Raw genomic sequence first — 18,596 nt, 5'->3', positions numbered from 1 at the left:
AAGCATTTTTAGCTCAGAAGATTGCCCACTGGAAACTCAGGCTTACGAAATGCCCTAGGAAGCAGAATGTGACACTAGAACTTTTGGATAGACAAAGCCCCTCACCTCTGGTTGCAAATCTCACCCCACCCCATCCAGTTGTTATAGACATTAATTCATGATGTGCTTCCTTGTTTTTGGAGCCCTCTGCTGCTGCTCCAGATGTATGTTGCAGGCAACCCCAAACTGGGCTATGTCCAAGACCTACAGACTGGATCTAAGATCTTAGACTGGACTATGTCCAAGGCTCAGATCTGTAGCTTAAAAAAGAGCAATCAGAATATAGCCAAAGAGCCACCAAAAGCTTGAACAGTTGTCTGTTAACGTTCAGTTAAAACAGATGGTTACATTAAGAAAAAAACACCAAACAAAAAACCAACAAAACACCACAAAACCCCAATGCTACTACATTGCCTTGTTTATTATTAACCACCTTACTCTTGGCATGCTGCTTCTCTTCACTATCTGTCCCACAGAGAAAGGGAGCAGCAGCAGCCCTTTCTACAGACACTGTGGTATGGGTAGTGCAAAGAAGTTCAGAAGGCTGCAGTGGAGAAGAAGGTGCTTAAAACATGAGCTGCTCCCATGGCAAATGACTGGCTCTCCACAGGCTGGACTTTAGTTTTTTCATCAGTAATTGGTGAACACTTCTCCCCAAGAATCTGGAACACTTCTTCAAAATTGACTTCCGTCTTATCTTCAGATGTACCACAAAACCAATCTGAGGGTGGGAATTCAGTCATGCAACGTGACTGCACTGGTAGACTCTGGAACAAAAAAATGCAGTGAACTTTGCTATCCAAAAATCAGAGTGACAGGCTGCATGTCAGTTCTGTAAGGCTTTGGGAAGGAACCTCAGCAATTCACTCAGGTGTTTGCTTATAGTGACTTTCCAACATCTGAAGGGGCCTATAAGAAAGCTGGGGTAGAGCTTTTTACACTGCTGTATAGCAAGAGGATAGGGGGCAATGGTTTAAAACTTGAAGAGGGGAGATTTAGGTTAGACATTAGGAAAAAATTATTTCCTGTGAGGGTGGTGAGATGCTGGAACAGATGCTGGAACCCAAGGAAGTTGTGGCTGCCCCTTCCATGGAAGTGTTCAAGATGAGGTTGGATGGGGGCTTGAGCAAACCAATCTAGTGGAAGCTGTGCCTGCCCATGCAGGGGGTTTGAAACAAGATGATCTTTAAGGTCCCTTGCAACCCAAACCATTCTATGATTCTGTGTTAAATGCATGTTTTCATAGGAAAACCCATGTAATTCTTTCTGCCATTGATTGCAAACAATTACTCCAAGGGGTAGATTGTTAATCAAAAGAGGTGAGATTGATTTTTATCAAAGCAAAAATTACCATCATCCATTCCCTATTAAAGTTCACTTGGTAAGGCTGGTAAGACCTCCTCAACAAGATGTGAAGGGAGCAGTTTTCAGAAGCCATGAACACCCACTTTTTCTGCTTATAAGAAAATCCTGGATGCTGAAGACCTCTCTTAGTCAAGAAGACATGAGGTACAGCTAGTAAGACAATACTTGTGATGTTACTGCTTATCATAGCATCTTATCATAGTATCACAGTGTATTTCACCAAATACAGAGTTCAGTCTTAAAAAGGAAGACCAAGATGAATTTTTTAACCCAAGTGTAGACCCTGGTAGCATACATGGTAATTATTAGGCTGGCTTGGGTATTTGCTTACTGAAGTTGATTTCAGAGTTAAATTGCTGGGAGCTCATTATGAAGGCACAGTACAAAAATGTCTACAGTGCTTACAGTAAGGACCAGAAATGATCAAGCAAATGACTGAGAGAGTAAAGGAAATTAAGGATGAGATAGGTCAGCATAATAAATAATAGGTTCTTGTTGCTAAGACTATCCTGGTACTGAATCAGTAAATACCTATTTTAAGAAGTGTTTTGAAGAAGAATGATTGAACAGATGCTGACCAGGAATTCCTCCAAAGAATGGAAAATACAAAGGTGTTTGAAAATCTTTATAGTAGCTTATGGGATCTGAAATGATGGTCTGCTCAAAGAGGAGTTTTCACTGCCGACTGAAAGGCTGTGGCTATGATTCTGTAAAGACAGCTGATGTGAAAAGGGAACAAGTATATCACAGTTCATGCAAACTGTAGCAGTAGACTTAGGAAACTGTATTTGCTACAACTCTCTGTCTTTGTCTTGACCACATTTATCAAAATCTGGAGAAGAGAAAACATTAGAGGCATAATGTTTAGAGTCTAGACGAGTTACAGTTTTCTGGATGAAGAAATCAAGTTGTGTATTGGATAAATTGGAGAAAAATTATTACCCCTTCTATGTGAGAATGTAGAGAAAGCACTGCATGGTAGTGTCTCCAGTAGGAATTGAGAAAGGTGGGGGGCTGTTAGTGAAAATTTTATTTTAGCCATGCCACATTTGAGTTGATGAATTGTAACACAATGTGAATGAAGTACCTGGATTCCAGTACAGACAAAAAGCTCAAGTTAGATATGTGGGTCCTCAGTGCAGTAGCTATGCTATATTTGTAGAAAAGAGTATCCAGAGATGAAAGATACAGATCCAGAGATACAGAAAAGGTTAAAGGCACAAGGTGGGGCATGAACGATACTCATCCAAGCAGGAGTATTACAGAAGGTGTGCTAGGGAAAGGAAGGAGTGGTAGAAGCCACAGAAAGAAAAGCTGTGGTCAGCTGCATAAGAGACAAGTGAAAAAAACAGATGGGAATGAGTCTGGGCTAAGAGAGATGTGAAGGAATGACCAGTGGCAGCTAGGGGACCAGGAAAAAGAGACAGCCTAAGGAAGCAGAGTTTGTTGGTCTGTACTGGTTTTACAGGTCAAAATCATAGGCCAGCCATAGAAGGCAGACCATTAATAACCTCATATCAGCTGAGAACTTAAATCAGGGCAGCTGAGGTGAGCTGAGCTGATGAGCAGGTGTATCCCACATTCACCTCACATTCATTACAAAGGTACAGGTGTGCTTAGGGTGGGGAGTTTTGTTTCCTGGGGCTCCATCTTCTTGGTCTGTTGGTCCCTCTGCTGCTCCTGAGGACTAGGCTGAGTATAGTCCTCAGGTGTTTGTATTTTGTGTTGCTGTTTGTATTTTGTTATTTCATTAAATCTGTTCATATTTCAGCCCATGGGAGTTTTATTCTCTTTCTTCTTCCCCTTCTTGGCTGGGCAGGGGTCATCAGGTGAGAGCAAACTGCTTCGGTTTAGTCTTGGATATGGGTTAACAAAGCTGTGGTCTTGCAACCAAAAGAAGGAATTAAATGAAAGCTACAGATAAGCAAAAAGAAGTCCTCTGCTAACTTCCTCATTTTTTTTCTTCTCAATGAACAGGCTATATCCTCCAAGCCTTCATGGCTGGATTTTCTCTGCCCAGGAAAGTTATTCAAATTGTTAATAATTCCTAGTAGTTTACTATCTGATAGTAGTTTACTATCTGGGGATAGTAATTAAGCAGTGCCAGGTTTTGTTCCTTGGCTCTGGCCCTGTGTCTCTATTACTGAATTACTGTTCCCTAAAACAGTTACAGTCTATGCCAGGTGGTTGCCTGGTGTAGTTGGAGGAATTAGCATCAAACAGCTGGAGGCTGTTGCCAGTGGGCAGTGTGGTGATGGCCACTCTGTGCTGGAGGGTGGGAGGACTTGAGTCAAACTCTTCTGGTTGGTGTGAATGCTACAAAGTGGTTCTGGTTATTTAAGGTAATAGACGGGCACTGCCTACATCTGTACTACCTCTACTGGAACTTGTAAGTTCTGATAATGTTTCTCCTGATGTCATAGAGAGTTTTCCATAAATGCATCTTAATTTTTAAAACTTAATTGAAGTGTGACATCTTGTGCTATGTAGAAGAGTACCTCTTGCTCTTGTACCTCCTGATACTTCTGCCTGTTGTCCCCTGTTCCCCAGATTATCATGGCCTCATCTAGAGGCAGCTCTGTGTGGATGACCCCAGTGCAGTAAGACTTCCATCTTCCCTCCAAGGACATAATTCACTGGGGAGCAGCATCTATGTTATGTAGTGGGGAGAGGAACCCCAGCTCCCAGTATTCATTTTGTGCCTGCATTCATCTTGGAAAATGGGCTATCGGGGTTTCACCTTGGTGAGAGTAACTGCTGCTGTTTATCTGAGACTAGGGGAAGGTAGGATATGGAAATGAGAAGATGGCAAGATAGGTAGAAATATGTACTGTTAGCTTTGGTATTGGTTTTATTTTTGATGGCTAAGTAAGGATAACCTTAGATTTCGTATAGAGTGGTACTTAAGAGATTCTCATATGAAGAGTATGCATTTTCAGTGTATCTTAAGGGAACCTGGCAAAGAAACCAAGAAGTGACCTTTCCCTGTGCCTTGTTCTCCGAACATGCTTTGTTTTCTCCTGACTCTGGCAGGGTGATGAAATCAAAAGGAGGTACTAGAAAGGAACAAGCAGTAACAAAAAAACCAAACAAAAAACCAAAAAAACCCTACAAACAAACTAACAAAAAAAAAAAAATAAAAAAAAATCAAAGATCCAAGTCTTAGGATTTGAATGCTAATATCCAAGAGTCTTATTGAAATGACAAATAAGATGGCAAACCAAGAAACTCGAAAGATGGGAAAAGGCAATTTGATTCAAGGCACAATTTCCAATTCCAGTTGATTTCCATATAAAGCGTGCTGCTTTTGCATGTAAAATAATTCCTTTCCAGTGAGCAATGGTGACTTAATCTCTAACAAAAAGCTAAATTAGGTCCTTGCTGTATACATCTGTTAAAAGGTTTCTGTAGGCAAAAATATGCCTTTGCTGTTGTTTGATCCCACCTAAAATCTTTGAGCTCTTTGAGCTGTATTGCAGTGGTAAATAATTATTTCTACTGAACATGCAAAAGAATTTAGTTTCCTGTTCTCCTCAGCTCTGTTAGTTTTGCATGGTTAGTAGAAATTTTAATAAGTAGCAGAGCCTTTATTTTTGTATCTAAGTCAGCAGATCTTATCCTGACTATCTGTGGGGAGTAGATCTGATGAGTAAGAAGGTGCTTTTTTTATATAGTTACTTTTCAGAAAATCACAGTTTGATAATGGTTGTGACATAACTGGGTCATATCTGAATTTTTTCTATAAGCTGCATAAAATGAGAAGTTGAGGTAGCTCCTTTTGTCAGAATCTATATTCTTAGAGCTGTAGTGAATCATATAGTTGAGAGATTTGCATATTGTACTGTTACTGAAAAATGCAGAACTGTCATAAATCTGTAACTGATTAGTAGTCCTTCAGTCTCTTAGAACTGTTACTTTTTAATAAGTAAAGCAAAGTAAGAATTAAGCTAAAGATGCACATACCGAGTTTCTTCTGTTGTTGGCTTTGTTTTACATGTTTAATTGTGGGCACACAGTGCTCCAAAGACTATCCTGTCCCAGGGTTTGGCTGTTGTGAGTGTTGGAGGGGCGAAAGTTGTAAATAAGTTTTGGGAATGGTAAACATGTGCTTCAGCTGCTGGTAGCTCCAGTAGGTAATAAACCGTTTTCAGATTGTGATACATGCTTTGACTTCTGGTTGGAAACAAGAATAGAATGATTCAGAGATCACACACATTGCTAGCTGGAATAGGAAATTATCACAAAATATGACTCATAAACTTACAGGGTTTACTTTAAATAAGAATTCTTATGAATTTTTTTTTATCAGTGGGCATGCTAGCTGATTCTTTCTTTCGTATCTCCTTCCATCCCAAACGATGGATTTTATAATTCCAGATATAAGGCAGATCAAGCAAGAGCGTCTAAATTAAGGCTTCTGCTTTGGTTCAAAATATTTGAGGTTTTCTTACAGATGCTACAGGACCTGTGTATGTATCCCCTCAGATTCCAACGTGCACTAGTACATGGGATATATTGAAATACATTCATATGAAGCTGATATAACTCTGTCCATCGTATTTGAGAAGTCCGTGGCAAACCAGGGAACTTTCCACTGACTGGAAAAGGGGAAACAAAACCCCCATTTAAAAAAACCAAAAATCAATCAAACAACAACAACAACAACAACAAAAAAAAACAAACTACAAGCTAGTCAGTCTCACCTCTGTGCCTGACAAGACTGTGGAGCAGAACCTTCTGGAAACTAAGACACCTAGAGAATGAGGAGGTGATTTGTGACAGACAGATGGTTTCACTAAAGGCAAATGGTGCCTGAGAAATTTGGTGGCTTTCTATGACAGGGCTACAGCATTGGTGGATAAGGGAAAAGCAACTGATACAATTTACCTGGACTTGTGCAAGGCATTTGACACTGTCCTGCATGACACCCTTGTCTAATGAGACATGGTCCATCCATCTAGTCCACTTGTTGGATAAGGAATTGGGTAGATGGTTGCAGTCAGAGTTGTGGTCAATGGCTTGATGTCCAAGCAGAGATCAGTGATGAGTGGCATTCCTCAGGTGCTGGTGCAGGGACTGGCACTGTTTAGCATCTTTGTCAGTGACATGGATGGTGGCATTTAGTGCACCCTCAGAAAGTTTACTGACAGCACCAATCTGTCTGTTGTGTCTGACTTGGTAGAGGAAAGGGTTACCCTTCAGAGGGATCTTGACATGCCTGAGAGGTGGGCCCATGCAAACTATTTATTTCAGCAAGGCCAAGTGTAAGGTCCTGCCCCTGGGCCAGGACTTTTTACCAAGGGCATGTAGTGATAGGACAAGTTATGAGTTTAAACTGGAAAAGGGTAGATGTAGTTTAGACATTAATAAATTCTTCACTGGGAAGGTGGTGAGACCCTGGAAGGGAAGTTGTGGGTGCTCCATCCCTGGTAAGTGTTGAAAGCCAGGTTGGCTGGACCTTTGAGCAACCTGGTCTAGTAGGTGATCTCACTGTCTCCAAGGTCCCTTCCAAACCAAACTATTCTATGACCTAAAGGGAAAAAAATCCCTGAATTAGAAAAATCGTGGAGCAATAAGTGCTCCATGAATGGCTCACTTACAAAAAATTTGGATTGTGTTGTCAGCTGGTACGGATGAGCAATAACTGAGTTGTTTCAGCTCATGTAAATTCAGATGTGTTGGAACAAATGGTCACAGCTCAAGAGGACTTTCTTGGAAGGAGTAGCTCCTCAGGGATACAGACCTGGCCATGAATGTTCTGTCTGGGATCAGGGCATCACTAGGTGGCAAGGAGAGAGGTGCTGCTGGCAGTCCATCACGTACTGTGGTCATCTTGATGTGTGCATGTACTGGCTCCTGTGTCTTTGCTTAGACAATGTGTTAGGACAATGCCATGCCATATTTATCCCTAGTTCTCCATTTAAATCCTTCTTCCACACACCTGTTTAATGAACGTTACCATCCAGTAGACTGCCAAAAATTCATGGAGTAAAGGTACAGACAGAGCAGGAGTCAGAGTAATACACAAAAGCTTGAAAGACTTCTGATTAATCAAATCAATAAGCTTAGCCTGATCTTTATAGATCAAAAAGTAGTTGTTCTTTTTGGAGCAATGGGGTATATGAGACTTTCATGTAAAAGCAAGCTCATCTCTGTGGGGCAATTGGTCTGTCACTCAGAGCTGAGAAACCCTGTGAGGTAGGGAACAGGAAGGTTATACTAAAAATATTTCTCTCAGCCTGTATTTTGCTTCTGAGTCCTCACCTGCAGTATCTTTTCGTGTTGCACAAGAGTTTACATAGCTCCTTGATGAACCAGATGGCTTTATCAGTCTGGGTTTGTTTTAAGCTGGTTCATCTTTCAGCCCTTTACAGCACAGCCACACCAATGTTTGTGCCAGCACAAGGTGATGGCAAAGAGTGGACCTGTACAGAAGTGGGAAGCACAGTCACTGAAAGTGGCTGGATGTCTTGTTTTAGCAATAATACAAATTTATCCTGTCTTTAAGTGCTCATGAAACTAAATTTAGATACTAAATTCAGTATTTAAATGTAGTCTAGTAATATGCTAGACCTTATTTAGAAGAAAATTTTAGTAGAACATTACTAAAATTGGTGCTAATACAGCTGACAGGTTTCAGTGCTTCATAAGCTCAGGCTAAACAGAATATTGTGGAGTGAAAGGGGGAAGCTGAAGAGAAGGATCTTGCTGCTGACTGTTAGTTATCCATCCTTTGGGATAGGGATCCATCCATATTAATAAGAGCAGCATGTTCTTTATTTAATAGATCTTACATTACTTCTTTCAGTATTGTATGCAGTTCTGGAAATAACCTTGATATAATTTATCAACATGTTTAAACTTACTGTGAAATAAGAATTCATGGAAATGCATGATGCTTAATCTGAGACTGAAAACATACTTATTCAGTATGAAAAATACTGAATAGGGAACAAGGGAATAAGGGGGACTCCTCTAAGCTTTAGTTCATTATACATATGGTAATTTCAATTTACGTTCTCTGTTCTGAAAAAACAACTAAACTTACAGGGAAATCCTTATTGTTATGGCCCAAAGTTGTGTTTCTGGTCCTTGTAGAACTTCAGTGTAAGGACTTCATCAATAGCACCATAAGGTGTGCAATGATTATCTTAGTAACATTTATATGTTTACATAACTTCACTTGCTCCAGTTCAGTACTACTGTACATTTTAATGGGCAGGCTGTGTTCAACTGTTGGATAATTTGTTCATTGCTAGTTTAAAGACTGACTAGAATTAGAGCCATGTTAAGCGTGACCACTTTCCTGCAGATGCATGTACAGTTCACTCCCATTATTTGGTAAAGAGTGTCCCTCTCCACAGAGTTCCTAGTAAAGGTGATCTGTATGTGACAAAATTCAATCTCAAACAGATAGAAAAGATCTTTTAAAAAACAAATGGAATCTTAACTTCTTACCCCAGAAGACCTCTTCTGACACTTAAATCTAAATCTGAATTTAGAAGATGCACAGTGAATTAATTGGAATGCATTAAGACTTCAACAGGAAGGGTTTTGCCTATTGGCAAAATACATCAACGGAGTAATGGAACAGGTCCCTTATATCTAGGGTCTCAGCATGTTCATATCTTATTTTTCCCCTTCCCTGGTATAAGCTCTTAGAAATTAACAGTTTCCTTCTGTGTGCATGTATTTATTTTTTTTAATCCCTGAACCACACTTTATTTCCTCATTTTTGGGATGAATTTAATTGGTTTTGTCCGGATTATTTTTCTTTTCTGTAAAATTCAGTTTAACATTTTACTTTTACCTTTTTAACTACTTGACAACTCCAGCCACTAGCTTAAATGTACCTAAGGCATATCTTTACTAGGATGCATGTGAAGATAGAGATGCACCTAAACACTTGTGGGGCGCAGGCCCAGAAGTTCTTTGATCAGATATGTTTCTCTTACCAACACCAAATTTAATTAAGGATATTTGATACATGGACAATTGTGCAAAGTTTTTTTCCTATATTTTGCATTTTTACCCCTTTACAGTATTTTCTCACTTTGATAAAGCATTCTTTTTTCAGACTTATTCTCTGATAAGAATTACTGCAAATGTAATTTGAAAATAAAGCACTTCAGTTCCTTTGCTTTATCATAAAATTTATAAGAGGAAGTATTTTGTTTAATTTTGGGAGGTAGGAGTAGGTTCCTAAGAAAAAAGTCTAACATAACTAGTTGTGGGGTTTTTTTGTTATTAAAAAGTGTTTTCAGTTAAGTAAGGTATAAATTACTTTCTCAGTTACTGAGGTTTAATGCAATCCTTATAGCACACAAATCTTACCCTGATTGTTGTTTATTCATCAATAGAATCTATAAAGAAAAAAGTACATGTGGCTTGCATTTCTCATGTAACTAATGAATGCTTGTTTTTTCTTTTCTAATTTTTTCATGCTTTTTAATATGTAAATATACTTTTTTACAATCCACTTAGCTTGGATCATCATTAGACTTACAGTGAGGATGAATTTGGCCTCTCTGTTTTTTCTAGCCTACATGTATTTTCCCACTCAAACCAGCCCTTTTTAGACTTTTTGTTCCCACTCTTTACTTCTGAGCCTTTTCCTAGTCTTCTCTTTACTGTCAGCATGTTTTTCTTGCTTTCCTGTTACCTTTCCATTTCTTCTAGTAGGGCTGTTTAAAGATTTACAGTTTCAGAAAGTTTCCAATCTGCCGGTAAGCTCTTAAAAGAATTCCTCATCTAGAAATGTCTAAAACGGACATGGTTACTTCATCAAAAGATTAAAATATCTTTCTAATTATGTGTCAATTTAAATTGTAAAGCTCTTGCAGAAATCCTTGTGTTAGGTGGCCGTTTCCTTAAATACACTTCAGTGAGAAAGACAAGGGTTGTGAGTGTCAGCAAGATATGCCTTCAAACTGTTTAGGTTTGATTGCATTGCATTATAGAATGCTTCATTACGAGCTTAACCTCTCAAAGGTTTTCAGCTGCTGTTTTATTTAGCTATACCGACTACACTGCCTACAGCAACTCCAGGCAATGATTCCCCCAGTGGCATGCATGAGCTGCCCTGCTCTACTGCAAAAATACATTATGGCTGAATTTGCCCTCAGAGTTTGGAAAGATCTAAAGTCTTTGGAGACTAAAAATGTGTTTTTTCTTTGTTTTAGCTGGCAGTATGAGCCTCTGGCATTTTAAAGTGCAAGTCATTAGCGTCCACAAGGGTGATGTTAATATGTCTGTGTTTCAATCTCAGGACATTTTCCAGTTGCTTCTGCCACAACAATCTCTGCCATCTCAGTGCTTTTTAAGCCCCTTGTGAATTCAAGTAAGCTTTGCAATGCCAGTAAGAATCACTGTAGACTTCATCTGAAACCAGTTGCTACCTGATTTATTCTTTTTGCAGTAGTTGGCGGTGAGGTTGAAAGTCATTCAGAGCTACTTGATGGGGGGAGGGAGAAAAGAAATTAAGAGAATGAGGGATGTAACACGTGGCAACATTAACACAATCAAAAGACAAGCTATAGAATTTTGGGCAGTCTTAATTTTTTTAATTATTTGTATTTCTAAAAATGGAGGTGCTATGATAAAAAAATATTAAATTTAAATATGAGGAGCTATGACTTAGGATACTCAGTTGTGCATGCAAAATCCTGGCAGCAGTGGAAACATGGAATCCAGAAATAAGAAGAAACTAAAGGATCAATGGAAACAGTTGAGACCACAGCCTGAGGGACCAAATAACAGTCCTCAGTGAGGAGGACAGAATCTGTCAACAAAGGCAATGCCTTGCGGGAAATGCAATAAGGCAGCACAGACATCAAGCACTGACCCTTTCACCCAGTGTGTAAGTGCTGAGTGTGGATGTACGGTGTGTTTGGTCAATTGCTGCTTGCTTTCAGTGTGCAGAATGTCAGAAATATTCCCCCTTCCCTCCTAGACTGCTTTACTGTATTCCCTCCAGTTCCCAGTTCAGGCATAATCCCAGCTCCCACAGCTAAGGCTGAATGTAATATAATCAGAGGGAGAGGGCAGAAGAAGAAAAGGGGTCTGAATGTGAAGACAAACAAGCAAAACTAAAACCATAAATATTTTGGCAAGCATTGCTATTTTTAGGCGTTTTGTTTGGTCTTGGGAAAACTACGTAGTATGGTGCCAAATCAGTAGTGCCTGGGGTTGGATTGCACAGGCATCACTGCCTTATCCCTGCTGTGTAAGCACATAAAAGGACTAGGGACAAAGAAATATGCTTTCTCTCTTAGTTTTGTTCTGATTTATTATTGGTTTCCCCCTAAATGTCTCTAAAACATTTAGAGAAGATTTCAGCTCCAAACTGAGAGAGTCAATCTGCACAGGTTCCTGCCCACGGCTGTCACCAGCCCTGGTCTTCAGAAAAGAGCAGGAAGAGTCATCTGCACACTGGTGCCCACATAAATGTGTCTGCCATCCTGTATCCAAGTGTGGGACCTTGAATGGAAGGGATAATCCCAGATCACATAACGTCTGCTGAATGGATGATTGGGACTTTGTGGAACCAAATCTCTTGCTCATTAAGTCTATGAAGGATCCCAGAAGAGTTCTGGTTTGGATGAAGCTGATCCAGATTTTCAGACCTCTGGATACTGTGTATCATGGTGCACTAGTTAAAAAAAAAAAAAAGCAAAAATCCCAACTCATCACGTGGGTTTTTTTACATGAATTATTACATTTATGGATAAATATAAAGCTATGTTTCTAAATTCAGTTTTCTTGAAAATGTCACAACTACTTATTCTATGGCATTCAGTAACATTTTCCTTTGGATCACTAACTGTTCTGCATAATGTTGTGACACCATGTAACTCTAAATGTTGGTAATAGCTTACATGGTAAAATGGGCTGACCTGTTTACACATTAGTCTAAAAGAAACTAAAATTTTCAATATAAATTTCAATTTTCATCCAACTGCAGCCATGCTGTGCAGAACTAGAAGTAGTAAGGATGGTGCAAGTGATTAAAAAGCAGAATCCAGGTGTTGGTTAACTCACAGTACCCTATACGTCAACATCAGAGGGGAGGATGGACTCTTATTATTCTATATGCAAGAAGATCAAGCAGTTTTATGGCAACTGCAGCAGTAAAGTTATGGACATTGGAATGAAAATTCAGAGTTTTATGACTAAAGTTGCAAAGTGAATGAATGGCAACACTAAGCACAGACTTAATTTGACTTCCCGTCTCATATACCAGAGAATATTTTTATTTTATTTGAACATGACTGGGATGATTAAGTGAGAGTCTCCTCATGCTTTGAAAACAACAGAGGAGCTCCTTTTAACGTGTGAGTTTGACAGGATTTACAAATACCAGAAAGAGAAACTAGTAGGCAGTGTCTTGTATTTCTGCTCATCTGAAAGCTGTATGTCAAAACCAAACACACACTTAGAATTTTACTGACAAGAGGAGGCAAGGATGGCTGTGGGCTTGTGTTTGTTTAACATGTCAGTATTACATAGATGTTCAATGCATCTTAACAGGGGATGTGTGTCTGATATTTTCAATTTTAATTTATTATTGTTTAATTGAAAAAAATATTTGAGAGCATTATGCTATTTCAATAATTAATGATCAGATTTTTTTTCTTTTTGTTAAAAAAATAGTGTTCCGTTTTATGTAAATCCAGCACAAATTGTTTGAGAATAATTGTCTTAGAATAATCAGTATTCCTTTTATATAAATTCAACAGAAATTGTCTGAGAATAATAGCTACAATAGGTTCTGTTTTGCATATCTATCATTCTTCCAGTTGGATGCTCTAAAAGCATTTTACAAACAATAATAAATTTAGTTTTACAACACCCTGCTGCTGTGAATGAATATTATGAACATTTTTTCAAAGAGGAAAACTGAGGCATGGCAATATTAAAGCAAAATGTCACAAGGGCAACCCGTGGCATTACTTTGGGATGCTTTCATTTTCTTTCAGTTAAAGAAAATGACACCACATTATCAAACACTACATTATCAACCTGCTGAAAGTGTAAGGAAAAAGTTTCATGGTGCTGTTGTCACTTCTGCACTGTTTTTCCTTGAAAGATGGGTGGTAGTCTAGGAGGGTTGTTATGTTATGTTATTCTAGGAGGATGTAAATTTCAAAGAAAATACCTCAAGATTAGCCGTAATATAAGTTATTAATAAATTATTTCAAAAGTGAGGAATTGTTCTTTACAAATATATCATTATTGTGTATGAGATGCTTGATTTATCTAGTAATTATTCTTGTTTCATGATTTGTAAGATGTATTTCATCTATTTAATAATTTCTTTCGAAGTTAGTTAAATAAAGCAGTTGTCAGTAGAATGTTCACACATCCCATTCTGAAATGGGACCCTAGCTAAAACCAGTTGTCGTGTAGGTACTTCCAAATTACCTTGGAAATCCTGACACTGGGTAACAGGCAACTTACAGTTCATTTTTGCAGCACTCTGGAGTGTTTTGCTGTGGATGTGCCAGAATGCTCTACCTGAAACTGAGCACTTACTTCTGTGTTGAGCATTAGCACTGATCTCTTGTATCTCAAGGAATGAACAGCATTGGTAAGAAAATGAAATAAAGAAAATAAAGAGGAGGGGTCTGTGTACAACCAACCCTGATTTATTTGAATCTCATGTATATGAGTGGTCTTGGAAATAGCTCTGTGTCAGAGTAATTAGTTGGTCTGTCAGCTTTTCAATGTAGGAAGTCGTACTAGTTTGTTCTTTTCATATTGAGACTGTGCTGTAAATGCTAGTGGGGCTTCAAGGACAAATACTACCTGTGAATCCTTCTTCAAAACCTCTAGATGTAGAATAAAAGCTGCTTCATATTGCTTCATAGAGACCATCTTAGTTCCTGAAAAATCAGAATGTATTTTTTTTCCCCCTTTGTTGTTCCTCTGATTGGAGAGCACTGCAATTTTCCTCTCTTTTCCTACTTAACTAGAAAGCTGCCTGTGGGTTTTTTTATCCTCTGTTCTAGCTGGACAGTACTTGGTTCCATTGGCTTGATAGTCTAAGAAAAGGAAGGCATTAAATGAAAAGCATAGCAGCATCGGTTTGGTTTTCAGATGTTCACAGGAATGCTTGATAGAAAAGTTTTGGTGGTTTATTTTTGGTTGGTTCGTTGTTTTTTATAAAGGCCGTTGGATTTCAATATTTGTCCCTTAAGACTTGATGATGAGAAGGCTCCAAGTGCAATGAAAACTTCATAAATTAATATGAATGCTTATTCTGAAAACAAGGATTTAAAGATTTTGTTGGGCAGCTCCCTTCAAAAGATTAGCCAGGCTAATCTGATCATACTACCCAGTGAATCTGTGGAAGTCCTGAAAGTCCTGTATAGTTGAACTGTTTACACAAAATAACATTTGTGTAAAGGGTGTATATTTATTCCATTGATTAATGCAGTATATATTAGTAGCTATTCTGCAATACAATGCAGAGACAAAGATTTCTCTATCTCATGTGGCTCGCTGTCTGCAGTAATTAAATTATTGCATTCCAGTTTAACATTTATGAGCACCACTATTCGTTGGTGGTTTGAATTAAAACTTTTAATAATCAGACTCAACTGATGGGTCACCCATCCCTCAGCCTCCCTTCCTGCCTCTCTGCATCTGTACATATCTGTCTCTACAGTAAGCCAGTGTCTTTTAAGATTTGAAAGGCTAGGTTTAGTATAGATCTGTCTTGTTCCTAAGAGGTTGTATGATTTATTGACCTTTCTCTGGATCAGTATTAGTCAGGGTCACCAGGGTAGTAAAAATCAGAGACTTGCACACCAAAGATGCAGAATTCCAAGATTTAAAGCCTACATATGAGGTTTTTACAAAAGTTCTCAATGTAACCTGCACTGGAAATGTACTTGATTCGTTGCAAAGGTCTGCAAAACAAGGTGGCTGAGGAACCTTCTTTCAATTTTTTTATTTAATGCCATTAATATCACTGGTTGTAAAGTTCTGTAGTTTGCTGAATGTTCCCCCCATGGTCCATTAATACAAGATTATGAATACATTTACTTGTATAGTTCTTTGAGCTGAGAAGACTTCTTAGATACTGGCCAGAATTGTACCTTTGAGCATAATACTGATTTAAATGGTGCTATAGAGCTCCATACAGCCCAAGGTAATGTAACCAACAGACCTCCTAGGTCTTCACATCAAACATAACCACATGCCACACTGCATAAGTCTTTTGCTGACGTTCTCAACCTTCATTGTGCTGCCAAGCAGCCCTTTTGCTTCCATCACTTGGATAAGAAGCTGCATTCCAGAAATGGACTCCCACAGGAGTTGCCTCCAGCAGCCCCTCAGCTTGCTTCAGTCTGTCATTCATTGCCTGTTGTGGTGATTAAATGGAAGCTCTTTCCCTTCTGCACCCTGTTGATATATTTCTTAAAAGAAAATATCTGTTCTTTCCTAAACAGGTGACCTGAGAACTTCGTAGTAAGGTGTCACCAAAAGCTTTCGGGGGGGCTCACCAGTTGTATTGCACAATGGTATTAGTAGTTCTTCGGCAGAAAAAACTCACCTGAACCAGCTTGCTATCATCTCCCTTTCTCACCCTAGCATCATCTTGTCACCTGCAGCTCCTCTTGTGCTTGCTCATTACACCAGAATCTTTCTTCTTATCCAGCTGACAATAAATATTTTATTAGTCTCCAAAAGCACAGTCTTATGTTTTGTGGTATACTGTTTCATCACAGTTTTATTATTCAAGTCATCAAGTCTTTCTCAGAGACGTGTTGACTTTCTTTGTACTGCTGTACCTTTTTGCTGAGCACTGTCAACCCATCTTGTCAGCATGCTGTCATTTCTCTGTTAAGGTCACAGAATTTTTGACAAACTTAGTTTTTAAAATTATCCTGGAATATAACACTAATAGGTCCTGTCCAATTTGAAATGCTTATTTTCAGCATTGCTTGCTATTATATCCTCTTTCATCAGTTCCTTATGCACTGTTTTCCTGTACTAAATTTCATCTTCAGTTTCCACACGTAGCAGTAATTTGTCATTTCTTTTACTGTAAACCTGGCAGAGAATTATTCCTTATTTCTTCTATAGAGAAGCCATTGTTTACCTAAATAAAAAAAATAAGCTTAGGCAAACATGAATGACCAGTGAAAAATTCAGTTGTTCTGCCATTTTTCATTCCATTTATTGAGGAATTTCCATCCATTTCCAGTAGTTCTTGCTGATTTACTTAAAGTTAGTCTTTGCATGCTATAATATTATTTATGTCTGATTAACAGTTTTTATCTCCTCAACCTGTACAATTTTCTTCCTGAGTTTAAAGACCATCTCCATTTAGACAAGGTGTTCAAGCACTTCAGTACTGAAAGTTTGAGTCAAATGACTTAACTAAAAGAATCACTTTATAATCCCAAAGTGAGAAATAAACAGCTGAACAATGGATTTTCTTGCTTGCTTGCTTGCTTCCGCTGTCAATTGAAATTTTTTAGCTCAGGAAAAACTGGTTTAGCTGGTAGCAACTAATACAAATTTTATGTTTATTGCATTTCCCTATTTTTATGCCTTTTACATGAGTTCTAATGAAGGATTCACAAGGAAACCCAACTGGCAGTCACTTCCCTATACATTTTATCACATATCCCAATAGAGTGACATTTTTAGCATGCTTTTCCAAGTTGTTACATTAACAAATTTGCACTGATTTCTTTATCCTGTCATCTAAAGACCACCTTGTAGTAAGACAGTGAACTTTTACAGCATTCCATAGTTGATGCACTGTCTAATGTCACGAATGTCTGCTCAAATTACTTCACTAAGACTTGAGAAGAGTCTACATTGTGCCTTCCATTTGAGCTTGATTTGACAGAATCAGTCCCTGTGCTAGCTCATGGCACTTATCAGTTAGTCAGCCTTCCTCAGGGAAGAGAATTTAGAGTGCACCATATTCAGTTTTCAGATCAAGCCCTGTCCCCTTAGGAAGCAATGTACTGCATTATTAAACAAGGTGCCATCAGCCGTAGCACCATGCTTAAACATTCAGTCAAATAAAAGACGACATCATTATGTTAACTCTTTTTCCACCAGCTTCATTTATCTTTCAGTGGTCTGAAATAAAATGCGAAGACAAAGAAAACCTTGCTACTGCTTTCTCTTCATTTCTCTTATAAGAGCATAAACGTGGGCAGGAAAACCTGCCTGATGTTATAAAATATTGATTAAACTATGAGGTGGTTTTTTGCAAATTAGAATTTTTTCAGCTAGTTGAGACCAATGTATTGTTGGTTTTGTCAGTTTTATATGTTATTCTCATATAGGCCACTCACCTTGGATGTCTTGATTTAGCTGTCATAGATAGACACAACAAAATTCTGATGATTGCTGTAACTTTAAGTATATCTAAGAAAGAAAAGTTACTTCAAGCTAATATATCTAAATGAGAGAAGAAAATGGTCATAAATGTAACAGTACCTTTTAAAACATGCTATCTTTTATACCATCAGTGCAATGTACAATAAGGTATAAGTAGATTGTGACAAAATTATGCACACAGCATCAAGAATTTTGGAGCCTTTAAAGTATTTTATGCCATTTCAATCAAACTGCAAATCACACAGAGGGGAGATGTGCTTCCTCTGAAAGTGAATGGATTCAGGATATATACTTTCAAGTTTTATGTTTCAAATCTCCTTCGGTCTTCTTATGTTCAAAGTGAGTTTCATACATCTTTATTTATCTTGTCAAACCAGAAATTGTCAAGATTCTCCGAGAAAAGGAAAGATATCCATTTTAGAGCTTCATGTTGATATAAATATGAAAATGGATTAAACTCTGCTTCCAATTTTCAAACATATGTACTTCAATGAATATTAAATGGTAGACCCATATCATCATCATGACTTATTTACTTTGCAGAGTTTTTATCAAAAAAGGACTGGAGCTTGCTGTGGAGCGTGAAACTCCACTGTAATTGAGTTTAGAGTGGTAAAACCACTAAAGAGGCCATGGCCCCAGAGAGTTCCCTGAAACCCACCTGTCAGCTGGTGTTACATCACTGGTCCAACAAGCCGTGCCTTCCTCTTCCCGCTAAAGACTTCTGTGGCAAAAAAAAAAACCAAACAAAAAAACCCCAAACAAACAAAAAAAGAAACACCCGAAGCTGCTTCTAGAAAAAAAAAAAACAAAAACAACCA

The sequence above is a fragment of the Heliangelus exortis genome, chromosome 3 (genome assembly GCF_036169615.1).
Source record: "Heliangelus exortis chromosome 3, bHelExo1.hap1, whole genome shotgun sequence".
NCBI lineage: Eukaryota > Metazoa > Chordata > Aves > Apodiformes > Trochilidae > Heliangelus > Heliangelus exortis.
This window is presented reverse-complemented; position numbering follows the sequence as displayed.